Consider the following 15,832-nt stretch of genomic DNA (forward strand, 5'->3'; position numbering starts at 1 on the left):
CAACAATCTGCATTTATTTGTTATAAAATATTGCAAAAAGGGGGGGAAAGATGTTTCATATTTCCCCAAAATTTGGCTAAAAGTAGAATTTCAATCGCTTGAAGTAATACCTTTTCTGATACTGTGTACATATATCATTCAGGAAATCCAATGAAAATCATATGTCTTTCGTCTCATTTTTTTGTAAAATTGCGTCAAAAACTTCGTGTAGAAAAAGAGTGTTTGTAAACAGTACATTAATTTCTGGCCCGATGGCCGGTCTAGCTATGAAAATACGGACTGTCAAACAGAAAACAGCCCATAAAACATGTAAAGAATAATCTTGATGCTCTTATAAACCATCTTTGAAGGCTAAATTAGCACTCATCTGTCTAAAAATGAATTTTATTACACAATAACTTTCCTATTTGAAAAATCCACAGGGGCCATAATGCGAAACTAAACTCCTAACTGTGTATTGCTACCTTAATAGTAAATATTTTTTTCAAATTCTCCCTTTTAACTTATTTTCTGAGTTCTGCTAGCTAAAACGAGTAAAATGGCCTTTTATTTTTGAAAATTGGTTGAGTAATGAATATTTTATGAAGGTTAGCAGTTGACACTGAAACGCGACAAAAACTGATTTTAAGAAAGGTGCCAAGTCAAAGTGTAAAATCTTGTCTCTACCTCAATTTTCAGCCAAATCTTAAAAAATTGTACCTCTTTTGTCAGTTTTTTAATGTTGAATATCATAATAAGACCTCTGATGATGCAACATTGTACAAAATTTATCAATTTTAAGCATAAAAATGTTAATCTTCATGCTTATGGCATACCAAAGACTTGATTAAAAAACTTGGTGATAGGGAATCAATTTCTTACATCTGATTTAACTATACATTTAATATATTCCAAAATGTAACATGAAATCTTGATAAAAACAATAATTTGATATATTCGCAAGAAAAAAACCAACGCGTTCAATACTTGGGCTACTACATGCAGCCCAATCCATCAGAAGCAAGCGTTAAGCCGATAGAGTACAAATATAAGCCTAGTGTCAAAATGTCTAATTTTGGTTGCTAAGGACTGTAAACAATAAAATTGACACATATTGTCATTGTTAAACACTTAATTTACTCAGAAGTTGATTTTGAATCTAAATATCAATAGATTTGTGGCATGAAAAGTCTTAAATTATACAATACTGAGCTTGGTAAGTATGCCATAAGGTAGCAATAAACAGTTAGGAAAAAATACTAAAATTTGCCCTTATGAATTTTACCATTCCCTTTTCATTGCTTTCTTGCAATATCAAGCTCACTGTTTGTGTCATATATCGGCATATGTATGTAATCAGAATCTTCCATAGATTTTATTTTCAGTATATAAAATGGTAAAATATCATTTCTTTTTGGTGTAACCATGGCAACAATCTGCATTTATTTGTTATAAAATATTGCAAAAAGGGGGGGAAAGATGTTTCATATTTCCCCAAAATTTGGCTAAAAGTAGAATTTCAATCGCTTGAAGTAATACCTTTTCTGATACTGTGTACATATATCATTCAGGAAATCCAATGAAAATCATATGTCTTTCGTCTCATTTTTTTGTAAAATTGCGTCAAAAACTTCGTGTAGAAAAAGAGTGTTTGTAAACAGTACATTAATTTCTGGCCCGATGGCCGGTCTAGCTATGAAAATACGGACTGTCAAACAGAAAACAGCCCATAAAACATGTAAAGAATAATCTTGATGCTCTTATAAACCATCTTTGAAGGCTAAATTAGCACTCATCTGTCTAAAAATGAATTTTATTACACAATAACTTTCCTATTTGAAAAATCCACAGGGGCCATAATGCGAAACTAAACTCCTAACTGTGTATTGCTACCTTAATAGTAAATTTTTTTTTTCAAATTCTCCCTTTTAACTTATTTTCTGAGTTCTGCTAGCTAAAACGAGTAAAATGGCCTTTTATTTTTGAAAATTGGTTGAGTAATGAATATTTTATGAAGGTTAGCAGTTGACACTGAAACGCGACAAAAACTGATTTTAAGAAAGGTGCCAAGTCAAAGTGTAAAATCTTGTCTCTACCTCAATTTTCAGCCAAATCTTAAAAAATTGTACCTCTTTTGTCAGTTTTTTAATGTTGAATATCATAATAAGACCTCTGATGATGCAACATTGTACAAAATTTATCAATTTTAAGCATAAAAATGTTAATCTTCATGCTTATGGCATACCAAAGACTTGATTAAAAAACTTGGTGATAGGGAATCAATTTCTTACATCTGATTTAACTATACATTTAATATATTCCAAAATGTAACATGAAATCTTGATAAAAACAATAATTTGATATATTCGCAAGAAAAAAACCAACGCGTTCAATACTTGGGCTACTACATGCAGCCCAATCCATCAGAAGCAAGCGTTAAGCCGATAGAGTACAAATATAAGCCTAGTGTCAAAATGTCTAATTTTGGTTGCTAAGGACTGTAAACAATAAAATTGACACATATTGTCATTGTTAAACACTTAATTTACTCAGAAGTTGATTTTGAATCTAAATATCAATAGATTTGTGGCATGAAAAGTCTTAAATTATACAATACTGAGCTTGGTAAGTATGCCATAAGGTAGCAATAAACAGTTAGGAAAAAATACTAAAATTTGCCCTTATGAATTTTACCATTCCCTTTTCATTGCTTTCTTGCAATATCAAGCTCACTGTTTGTGTCATATATCGGCATATGTATGTAATCAGAATCTTCCATAGATTTTATTTTCAGTATATAAAATGGTAAAATATCATTTCTTTTTGGTGTAACCATGGCAACAATCTGCATTTATTTGTTATAAAATATTGCAAAAAGGGGGGGAAAGATGTTTCATATTTCCCCAAAATTTGGCTAAAAGTAGAATTTCAATCGCTTGAAGTAATACCTTTTCTGATACTGTGTACATATATCATTCAGGAAATCCAATGAAAATCATATGTCTTTCGTCTCATTTTTTTGTAAAATTGCGTCAAAAACTTCGTGTAGAAAAAGAGTGTTTGTAAACAGTACATTAATTTCTGGCCCGATGGCCGGTCTAGCTATGAAAATACGGACTGTCAAACAGAAAACAGCCCATAAAACATGTAAAGAATAATCTTGATGCTCTTATAAACCATCTTTGAAGGCTAAATTAGCACTCATCTGTCTAAAAATGAATTTTATTACACAATAACTTTCCTATTTGAAAAATCCACAGGGGCCATAATGCGAAACTAAACTCCTAACTGTGTATTGCTACCTTAATAGTAAATATTTTTTTCAAATTCTCCCTTTTAACTTATTTTCTGAGTTCTGCTAGCTAAAACGAGTAAAATGGCCTTTTATTTTTGAAAATTGGTTGAGTAATGAATATTTTATGAAGGTTAGCAGTTGACACTGAAACGCGACAAAAACTGATTTTAAGAAAGGTGCCAAGTCAAAGTGTAAAATCTTGTCTCTACCTCAATTTTCAGCCAAATCTTAAAAAATTGTACCTCTTTTGTCAGTTTTTTAATGTTGAATATCATAATAAGACCTCTGATGATGCAACATTGTACAAAATTTATCAATTTTAAGCATAAAAATGTTAATCTTCATGCTTATGGCATACCAAAGACTTGATTAAAAAACTTGGTGATAGGGAATCAATTTCTTACATCTGATTTAACTATACATTTAATATATTCCAAAATGTAACATGAAATCTTGATAAAAACAATAATTTGATATATTCGCAAGAAAAAAACCAACGCGTTCAATACTTGGGCTACTACATGCAGCCCAATCCATCAGAAGCAAGCGTTAAGCCGATAGAGTACAAATATAAGCCTAGTGTCAAAATGTCTAATTTTGGTTGCTAAGGACTGTAAACAATAAAATTGACACATATTGTCATTGTTAAACACTTAATTTACTCAGAAGTTGATTTTGAATCTAAATATCAATAGATTTGTGGCATGAAAAGTCTTAAATTATACAATACTGAGCTTGGTAAGTATGCCATAAGGTAGCAATAAACAGTTAGGAAAAAATACTAAAATTTGCCCTTATGAATTTTACCATTCCCTTTTCATTGCTTTCTTGCAATATCAAGCTCACTGTTTGTGTCATATATCGGCATATGTATGTAATCAGAATCTTCCATAGATTTTATTTTCAGTATATAAAATGGTAAAATATCATTTCTTTTTGGTGTAACCATGGCAACAATCTGCATTTATTTGTTATAAAATATTGCAAAAAGGGGGGGAAAGATGTTTCATATTTCCCCAAAATTTGGCTAAAAGTAGAATTTCAATCGCTTGAAGTAATACCTTTTCTGATACTGTGTACATATATCATTCAGGAAATCCAATGAAAATCATATGTCTTTCGTCTCATTTTTTTGTAAAATTGCGTCAAAAACTTCGTGTAGAAAAAGAGTGTTTGTAAACAGTACATTAATTTCTGGCCCGATGGCCGGTCTAGCTATGAAAATACGGACTGTCAAACAGAAAACAGCCCATAAAACATGTAAAGAATAATCTTGATGCTCTTATAAACCATCTTTGAAGGCTAAATTAGCACTCATCTGTCTAAAAATGAATTTTATTACACAATAACTTTCCTATTTGAAAAATCCACAGGGGCCATAATGCGAAACTAAACTCCTAACTGTGTATTGCTACCTTAATAGTAAATATTTTTTTCAAATTCTCCCTTTTAACTTATTTTCTGAGTTCTGCTAGCTAAAACGAGTAAAATGGCCTTTTATTTTTGAAAATTGGTTGAGTAATGAATATTTTATGAAGGTTAGCAGTTGACACTGAAACGCGACAAAAACTGATTTTAAGAAAGGTGCCAAGTCAAAGTGTAAAATCTTGTCTCTACCTCAATTTTCAGCCAAATCTTAAAAAATTGTACCTCTTTTGTCAGTTTTTTAATGTTGAATATCATAATAAGACCTCTGATGATGCAACATTGTACAAAATTTATCAATTTTAAGCATAAAAATGTTAATCTTCATGCTTATGGCATACCAAAGACTTGATTAAAAAACTTGGTGATAGGGAATCAATTTCTTACATCTGATTTAACTATACATTTAATATATTCCAAAATGTAACATGAAATCTTGATAAAAACAATAATTTGATATATTCGCAAGAAAAAAACCAACGCGTTCAATACTTGGGCTACTACATGCAGCCCAATCCATCAGAAGCAAGCGTTAAGCCGATAGAGTACAAATATAAGCCTAGTGTCAAAATGTCTAATTTTGGTTGCTAAGGACTGTAAACAATAAAATTGACACATATTGTCATTGTTAAACACTTAATTTACTCAGAAGTTGATTTTGAATCTAAATATCAATAGATTTGTGGCATGAAAAGTCTTAAATTATACAATACTGAGCTTGGTAAGTATGCCATAAGGTAGCAATAAACAGTTAGGAAAAAATACTAAAATTTGCCCTTATGAATTTTACCATTCCCTTTTCATTGCTTTCTTGCAATATCAAGCTCACTGTTTGTGTCATATATCGGCATATGTATGTAATCAGAATCTTCCATAGATTTTATTTTCAGTATATAAAATGGTAAAATATCATTTCTTTTTGGTGTAACCATGGCAACAATCTGCATTTATTTGTTATAAAATATTGCAAAAAGGGGGGGAAAGATGTTTCATATTTCCCCAAAATTTGGCTAAAAGTAGAATTTCAATCGCTTGAAGTAATACCTTTTCTGATACTGTGTACATATATCATTCAGGAAATCCAATGAAAATCATATGTCTTTCGTCTCATTTTTTTGTAAAATTGCGTCAAAAACTTCGTGTAGAAAAAGAGTGTTTGTAAACAGTACATTAATTTCTGGCCCGATGGCCGGTCTAGCTATGAAAATACGGACTGTCAAACAGAAAACAGCCCATAAAACATGTAAAGAATAATCTTGATGCTCTTATAAACCATCTTTGAAGGCTAAATTAGCACTCATCTGTCTAAAAATGAATTTTATTACACAATAACTTTCCTATTTGAAAAATCCACAGGGGCCATAATGCGAAACTAAACTCCTAACTGTGTATTGCTACCTTAATAGTAAATATTTTTTTCAAATTCTCCCTTTTAACTTATTTTCTGAGTTCTGCTAGCTAAAACGAGTAAAATGGCCTTTTATTTTTGAAAATTGGTTGAGTAATGAATATTTTATGAAGGTTAGCAGTTGACACTGAAACGCGACAAAAACTGATTTTAAGAAAGGTGCCAAGTCAAAGTGTAAAATCTTGTCTCTACCTCAATTTTCAGCCAAATCTTAAAAAATTGTACCTCTTTTGTCAGTTTTTTAATGTTGAATATCATAATAAGACCTCTGATGATGCAACATTGTACAAAATTTATCAATTTTAAGCATAAAAATGTTAATCTTCATGCTTATGGCATACCAAAGACTTGATTAAAAAACTTGGTGATAGGGAATCAATTTCTTACATCTGATTTAACTATACATTTAATATATTCCAAAATGTAACATGAAATCTTGATAAAAACAATAATTTGATATATTCGCAAGAAAAAAACCAACGCGTTCAATACTTGGGCTACTACATGCAGCCCAATCCATCAGAAGCAAGCGTTAAGCCGATAGAGTACAAATATAAGCCTAGTGTCAAAATGTCTAATTTTGGTTGCTAAGGACTGTAAACAATAAAATTGACACATATTGTCATTGTTAAACACTTAATTTACTCAGAAGTTGATTTTGAATCTAAATATCAATAGATTTGTGGCATGAAAAGTCTTAAATTATACAATACTGAGCTTGGTAAGTATGCCATAAGGTAGCAATAAACAGTTAGGAAAAAATACTAAAATTTGCCCTTATGAATTTTACCATTCCCTTTTCATTGCTTTCTTGCAATATCAAGCTCACTGTTTGTGTCATATATCGGCATATGTATGTAATCAGAATCTTCCATAGATTTTATTTTCAGTATATAAAATGGTAAAATATCATTTCTTTTTGGTGTAACCATGGCAACAATCTGCATTTATTTGTTATAAAATATTGCAAAAAGGGGGGGAAAGATGTTTCATATTTCCCCAAAATTTGGCTAAAAGTAGAATTTCAATCGCTTGAAGTAATACCTTTTCTGATACTGTGTACATATATCATTCAGGAAATCCAATGAAAATCATATGTCTTTCGTCTCATTTTTTTGTAAAATTGCGTCAAAAACTTCGTGTAGAAAAAGAGTGTTTGTAAACAGTACATTAATTTCTGGCCCGATGGCCGGTCTAGCTATGAAAATACGGACTGTCAAACAGAAAACAGCCCATAAAACATGTAAAGAATAATCTTGATGCTCTTATAAACCATCTTTGAAGGCTAAATTAGCACTCATCTGTCTAAAAATGAATTTTATTACACAATAACTTTCCTATTTGAAAAATCCACAGGGGCCATAATGCGAAACTAAACTCCTAACTGTGTATTGCTACCTTAATAGTAAATATTTTTTTCAAATTCTCCCTTTTAACTTATTTTCTGAGTTCTGCTAGCTAAAACGAGTAAAATGGCCTTTTATTTTTGAAAATTGGTTGAGTAATGAATATTTTATGAAGGTTAGCAGTTGACACTGAAACGCGACAAAAACTGATTTTAAGAAAGGTGCCAAGTCAAAGTGTAAAATCTTGTCTCTACCTCAATTTTCAGCCAAATCTTAAAAAATTGTACCTCTTTTGTCAGTTTTTTAATGTTGAATATCATAATAAGACCTCTGATGATGCAACATTGTACAAAATTTATCAATTTTAAGCATAAAAATGTTAATCTTCATGCTTATGGCATACCAAAGACTTGATTAAAAAACTTGGTGATAGGGAATCAATTTCTTACATCTGATTTAACTATACATTTAATATATTCCAAAATGTAACATGAAATCTTGATAAAAACAATAATTTGATATATTCGCAAGAAAAAAACCAACGCGTTCAATACTTGGGCTACTACATGCAGCCCAATCCATCAGAAGCAAGCGTTAAGCCGATAGAGTACAAATATAAGCCTAGTGTCAAAATGTCTAATTTTGGTTGCTAAGGACTGTAAACAATAAAATTGACACATATTGTCATTGTTAAACACTTAATTTACTCAGAAGTTGATTTTGAATCTAAATATCAATAGATTTGTGGCATGAAAAGTCTTAAATTATACAATACTGAGCTTGGTAAGTATGCCATAAGGTAGCAATAAACAGTTAGGAAAAAATACTAAAATTTGCCCTTATGAATTTTACCATTCCCTTTTCATTGCTTTCTTGCAATATCAAGCTCACTGTTTGTGTCATATATCGGCATATGTATGTAATCAGAATCTTCCATAGATTTTATTTTCAGTATATAAAATGGTAAAATATCATTTCTTTTTGGTGTAACCATGGCAACAATCTGCATTTATTTGTTATAAAATATTGCAAAAAGGGGGGGAAAGATGTTTCATATTTCCCCAAAATTTGGCTAAAAGTAGAATTTCAATCGCTTGAAGTAATACCTTTTCTGATACTGTGTACATATATCATTCAGGAAATCCAATGAAAATCATATGTCTTTCGTCTCATTTTTTTGTAAAATTGCGTCAAAAACTTCGTGTAGAAAAAGAGTGTTTGTAAACAGTACATTAATTTCTGGCCCGATGGCCGGTCTAGCTATGAAAATACGGACTGTCAAACAGAAAACAGCCCATAAAACATGTAAAGAATAATCTTGATGCTCTTATAAACCATCTTTGAAGGCTAAATTAGCACTCATCTGTCTAAAAATGAATTTTATTACACAATAACTTTCCTATTTGAAAAATCCACAGGGGCCATAATGCGAAACTAAACTCCTAACTGTGTATTGCTACCTTAATAGTAAATATTTTTTTCAAATTCTCCCTTTTAACTTATTTTCTGAGTTCTGCTAGCTAAAACGAGTAAAATGGCCTTTTATTTTTGAAAATTGGTTGAGTAATGAATATTTTATGAAGGTTAGCAGTTGACACTGAAACGCGACAAAAACTGATTTTAAGAAAGGTGCCAAGTCAAAGTGTAAAATCTTGTCTCTACCTCAATTTTCAGCCAAATCTTAAAAAATTGTACCTCTTTTGTCAGTTTTTTAATGTTGAATATCATAATAAGACCTCTGATGATGCAACATTGTACAAAATTTATCAATTTTAAGCATAAAAATGTTAATCTTCATGCTTATGGCATACCAAAGACTTGATTAAAAAACTTGGTGATAGGGAATCAATTTCTTACATCTGATTTAACTATACATTTAATATATTCCAAAATGTAACATGAAATCTTGATAAAAACAATAATTTGATATATTCGCAAGAAAAAAACCAACGCGTTCAATACTTGGGCTACTACATGCAGCCCAATCCATCAGAAGCAAGCGTTAAGCCGATAGAGTACAAATATAAGCCTAGTGTCAAAATGTCTAATTTTGGTTGCTAAGGACTGTAAACAATAAAATTGACACATATTGTCATTGTTAAACACTTAATTTACTCAGAAGTTGATTTTGAATCTAAATATCAATAGATTTGTGGCATGAAAAGTCTTAAATTATACAATACTGAGCTTGGTAAGTATGCCATAAGGTAGCAATAAACAGTTAGGAAAAAATACTAAAATTTGCCCTTATGAATTTTACCATTCCCTTTTCATTGCTTTCTTGCAATATCAAGCTCACTGTTTGTGTCATATATCGGCATATGTATGTAATCAGAATCTTCCATAGATTTTATTTTCAGTATATAAAATGGTAAAATATCATTTCTTTTTGGTGTAACCATGGCAACAATCTGCATTTATTTGTTATAAAATATTGCAAAAAGGGGGGGAAAGATGTTTCATATTTCCCCAAAATTTGGCTAAAAGTAGAATTTCAATCGCTTGAAGTAATACCTTTTCTGATACTGTGTACATATATCATTCAGGAAATCCAATGAAAATCATATGTCTTTCGTCTCATTTTTTTGTAAAATTGCGTCAAAAACTTCGTGTAGAAAAAGAGTGTTTGTAAACAGTACATTAATTTCTGGCCCGATGGCCGGTCTAGCTATGAAAATACGGACTGTCAAACAGAAAACAGCCCATAAAACATGTAAAGAATAATCTTGATGCTCTTATAAACCATCTTTGAAGGCTAAATTAGCACTCATCTGTCTAAAAATGAATTTTATTACACAATAACTTTCCTATTTGAAAAATCCACAGGGGCCATAATGCGAAACTAAACTCCTAACTGTGTATTGCTACCTTAATAGTAAATATTTTTTTCAAATTCTCCCTTTTAACTTATTTTCTGAGTTCTGCTAGCTAAAACGAGTAAAATGGCCTTTTATTTTTGAAAATTGGTTGAGTAATGAATATTTTATGAAGGTTAGCAGTTGACACTGAAACGCGACAAAAACTGATTTTAAGAAAGGTGCCAAGTCAAAGTGTAAAATCTTGTCTCTACCTCAATTTTCAGCCAAATCTTAAAAAATTGTACCTCTTTTGTCAGTTTTTTAATGTTGAATATCATAATAAGACCTCTGATGATGCAACATTGTACAAAATTTATCAATTTTAAGCATAAAAATGTTAATCTTCATGCTTATGGCATACCAAAGACTTGATTAAAAAACTTGGTGATAGGGAATCAATTTCTTACATCTGATTTAACTATACATTTAATATATTCCAAAATGTAACATGAAATCTTGATAAAAACAATAATTTGATATATTCGCAAGAAAAAAACCAACGCGTTCAATACTTGGGCTACTACATGCAGCCCAATCCATCAGAAGCAAGCGTTAAGCCGATAGAGTACAAATATAAGCCTAGTGTCAAAATGTCTAATTTTGGTTGCTAAGGACTGTAAACAATAAAATTGACACATATTGTCATTGTTAAACACTTAATTTACTCAGAAGTTGATTTTGAATCTAAATATCAATAGATTTGTGGCATGAAAAGTCTTAAATTATACAATACTGAGCTTGGTAAGTATGCCATAAGGTAGCAATAAACAGTTAGGAAAAAATACTAAAATTTGCCCTTATGAATTTTACCATTCCCTTTTCATTGCTTTCTTGCAATATCAAGCTCACTGTTTGTGTCATATATCGGCATATGTATGTAATCAGAATCTTCCATAGATTTTATTTTCAGTATATAAAATGGTAAAATATCATTTCTTTTTGGTGTAACCATGGCAACAATCTGCATTTATTTGTTATAAAATATTGCAAAAAGGGGGGGAAAGATGTTTCATATTTCCCCAAAATTTGGCTAAAAGTAGAATTTCAATCGCTTGAAGTAATACCTTTTCTGATACTGTGTACATATATCATTCAGGAAATCCAATGAAAATCATATGTCTTTCGTCTCATTTTTTTGTAAAATTGCGTCAAAAACTTCGTGTAGAAAAAGAGTGTTTGTAAACAGTACATTAATTTCTGGCCCGATGGCCGGTCTAGCTATGAAAATACGGACTGTCAAACAGAAAACAGCCCATAAAACATGTAAAGAATAATCTTGATGCTCTTATAAACCATCTTTGAAGGCTAAATTAGCACTCATCTGTCTAAAAATGAATTTTATTACACAATAACTTTCCTATTTGAAAAATCCACAGGGGCCATAATGCGAAACTAAACTCCTAACTGTGTATTGCTACCTTAATAGTAAATATTTTTTTCAAATTCTCCCTTTTAACTTATTTTCTGAGTTCTGCTAGCTAAAACGAGTAAAATGGCCTTTTATTTTTGAAAATTGGTTGAGTAATGAATATTTTATGAAGGTTAGCAGTTGACACTGAAACGCGACAAAAACTGATTTTAAGAAAGGTGCCAAGTCAAAGTGTAAAATCTTGTCTCTACCTCAATTTTCAGCCAAATCTTAAAAAATTGTACCTCTTTTGTCAGTTTTTTAATGTTGAATATCATAATAAGACCTCTGATGATGCAACATTGTACAAAATTTATCAATTTTAAGCATAAAAATGTTAATCTTCATGCTTATGGCATACCAAAGACTTGATTAAAAAACTTGGTGATAGGGAATCAATTTCTTACATCTGATTTAACTATACATTTAATATATTCCAAAATGTAACATGAAATCTTGATAAAAACAATAATTTGATATATTCGCAAGAAAAAAACCAACGCGTTCAATACTTGGGCTACTACATGCAGCCCAATCCATCAGAAGCAAGCGTTAAGCCGATAGAGTACAAATATAAGCCTAGTGTCAAAATGTCTAATTTTGGTTGCTAAGGACTGTAAACAATAAAATTGACACATATTGTCATTGTTAAACACTTAATTTACTCAGAAGTTGATTTTGAATCTAAATATCAATAGATTTGTGGCATGAAAAGTCTTAAATTATACAATACTGAGCTTGGTAAGTATGCCATAAGGTAGCAATAAACAGTTAGGAAAAAATACTAAAATTTGCCCTTATGAATTTTACCATTCCCTTTTCATTGCTTTCTTGCAATATCAAGCTCACTGTTTGTGTCATATATCGGCATATGTATGTAATCAGAATCTTCCATAGATTTTATTTTCAGTATATAAAATGGTAAAATATCATTTCTTTTTGGTGTAACCATGGCAACAATCTGCATTTATTTGTTATAAAATATTGCAAAAAGGGGGGGAAAGATGTTTCATATTTCCCCAAAATTTGGCTAAAAGTAGAATTTCAATCGCTTGAAGTAATACCTTTTCTGATACTGTGTACATATATCATTCAGGAAATCCAATGAAAATCATATGTCTTTCGTCTCATTTTTTTGTAAAATTGCGTCAAAAACTTCGTGTAGAAAAAGAGTGTTTGTAAACAGTACATTAATTTCTGGCCCGATGGCCGGTCTAGCTATGAAAATACGGACTGTCAAACAGAAAACAGCCCATAAAACATGTAAAGAATAATCTTGATGCTCTTATAAACCATCTTTGAAGGCTAAATTAGCACTCATCTGTCTAAAAATGAATTTTATTACACAATAACTTTCCTATTTGAAAAATCCACAGGGGCCATAATGCGAAACTAAACTCCTAACTGTGTATTGCTACCTTAATAGTAAATATTTTTTTCAAATTCTCCCTTTTAACTTATTTTCTGAGTTCTGCTAGCTAAAACGAGTAAAATGGCCTTTTATTTTTGAAAATTGGTTGAGTAATGAATATTTTATGAAGGTTAGCAGTTGACACTGAAACGCGACAAAAACTGATTTTAAGAAAGGTGCCAAGTCAAAGTGTAAAATCTTGTCTCTACCTCAATTTTCAGCCAAATCTTAAAAAATTGTACCTCTTTTGTCAGTTTTTTAATGTTGAATATCATAATAAGACCTCTGATGATGCAACATTGTACAAAATTTATCAATTTTAAGCATAAAAATGTTAATCTTCATGCTTATGGCATACCAAAGACTTGATTAAAAACTTGGTGATAGGGAATCAATTTCTTACATCTGATTTAACTATACATTTAATATATTCCAAAATGTAACATGAAATCTTGATAAAAACAATAATTTGATATATTCGCAAGAAAAAAACCAACGCGTTCAATACTTGGGCTACTACATGCAGCCCAATCCATCAGAAGCAAGCGTTAAGCCGATAGAGTACAAATATAAGCCTAGTGTCAAAATGTCTAATTTTGGTTGCTAAGGACTGTAAACAATAAAATTGACACATATTGTCATTGTTAAACACTTAATTTACTCAGAAGTTGATTTTGAATCTAAATATCAATAGATTTGTGGCATGAAAAGTCTTAAATTATACAATACTGAGCTTGGTAAGTATGCCATAAGGTAGCAATAAACAGTTAGGAAAAAATACTAAAATTTGCCCTTATGAATTTTACCATTCCCTTTTCATTGCTTTCTTGCAATATCAAGCTCACTGTTTGTGTCATATATCGGCATATGTATGTAATCAGAATCTTCCATAGATTTTATTTTCAGTATATAAAATGGTAAAATATCATTTCTTTTTGGTGTAACCATGGCAACAATCTGCATTTATTTGTTATAAAATATTGCAAAAAGGGGGGGAAAGATGTTTCATATTTCCCCAAAATTTGGCTAAAAGTAGAATTTCAATCGCTTGAAGTAATACCTTTTCTGATACTGTGTACATATATCATTCAGGAAATCCAATGAAAATCATATGTCTTTCGTCTCATTTTTTTGTAAAATTGCGTCAAAAACTTCGTGTAGAAAAAGAGTGTTTGTAAACAGTACATTAATTTCTGGCCCGATGGCCGGTCTAGCTATGAAAATACGGACTGTCAAACAGAAAACAGCCCATAAAACATGTAAAGAATAATCTTGATGCTCTTATAAACCATCTTTGAAGGCTAAATTAGCACTCATCTGTCTAAAAATGAATTTTATTACACAATAACTTTCCTATTTGAAAAATCCACAGGGGCCATAATGCGAAACTAAACTCCTAACTGTGTATTGCTACCTTAATAGTAAATATTTTTTTCAAATTCTCCCTTTTAACTTATTTTCTGAGTTCTGCTAGCTAAAACGAGTAAAATGGCCTTTTATTTTTGAAAATTGGTTGAGTAATGAATATTTTATGAAGGTTAGCAGTTGACACTGAAACGCGACAAAAACTGATTTTAAGAAAGGTGCCAAGTCAAAGTGTAAAATCTTGTCTCTACCTCAATTTTCAGCCAAATCTTAAAAAATTGTACCTCTTTTGTCAGTTTTTTAATGTTGAATATCATAATAAGACCTCTGATGATGCAACATTGTACAAAATTTATCAATTTTAAGCATAAAAATGTTAATCTTCATGCTTATGGCATACCAAAGACTTGATTAAAAACTTGGTGATAGGGAATCAATTTCTTACATCTGATTTAACTATACATTTAATATATTCCAAAATGTAACATGAAATCTTGATAAAAACAATAATTTGATATATTCGCAAGAAAAAAACCAACGCGTTCAATACTTGGGCTACTACATGCAGCCCAATCCATCAGAAGCAAGCGTTAAGCCGATAGAGTACAAATATAAGCCTAGTGTCAAAATGTCTAATTTTGGTTGCTAAGGACTGTAAACAATAAAATTGACACATATTGTCATTGTTAAACACTTAATTTACTCAGAAGTTGATTTTGAATCTAAATATCAATAGATTTGTGGCATGAAAAGTCTTAAATTATACAATACTGAGCTTGGTAAGTATGCCATAAGGTAGCAATAAACAGTTAGGAAAAAATACTAAAATTTGCCCTTATGAATTTTACCATTCCCTTTTCATTGCTTTCTTGCAATATCAAGCTCACTGTTTGTGTCATATATCGGCATATGTATGTAATCAGAATCTTCCATAGATTTTATTTTCAGTATATAAAATGGTAAAATATCATTTCTTTTTGGTGTAACCATGGCAACAATCTGCATTTATTTGTTATAAAATATTGCAAAAAGGGGGGGAAAGATGTTTCATATTTCCCCAAAATTTGGCTAAAGTAGAATTTCAATCGCTTGAAGTAATACCTTTTCTGATACTGTGTACATATATCATTCAGGAAATCCAATGAAAATCATATGTCTTTCGTCTCATTTTTTTGTAAAATTGCGTCAAAAACTTCGTGTAGAAAAAGAGTGTTTGTAAACAGTACATTAATTTCTGGCCCGATGGCCGGTCTAGCTATGAAAATACGGACTGTCAAACAGAAAACAGCCCATAAAACATGTAAAGAATAATCTTGATGCTCTTATAAACCATCTTT

General features: G+C 30.7%; 1 protein-coding gene across 3 annotated transcripts in view; it reads right to left on the bottom strand.

Moving 5' to 3' along the window:
- Positions 1–15,832, bottom strand: part of LOC134691515 (uncharacterized protein C2orf50 homolog) — a 45,218-nt gene that overhangs the window by 5,744 nt on the left and 23,642 nt on the right. The window lies entirely within an intron of this gene.

The sequence above is a fragment of the Mytilus trossulus genome, chromosome 11, assembly GCF_036588685.1.
Source record: "Mytilus trossulus isolate FHL-02 chromosome 11, PNRI_Mtr1.1.1.hap1, whole genome shotgun sequence".
NCBI classification, from domain to species: domain Eukaryota; kingdom Metazoa; phylum Mollusca; class Bivalvia; order Mytilida; family Mytilidae; genus Mytilus; species Mytilus trossulus.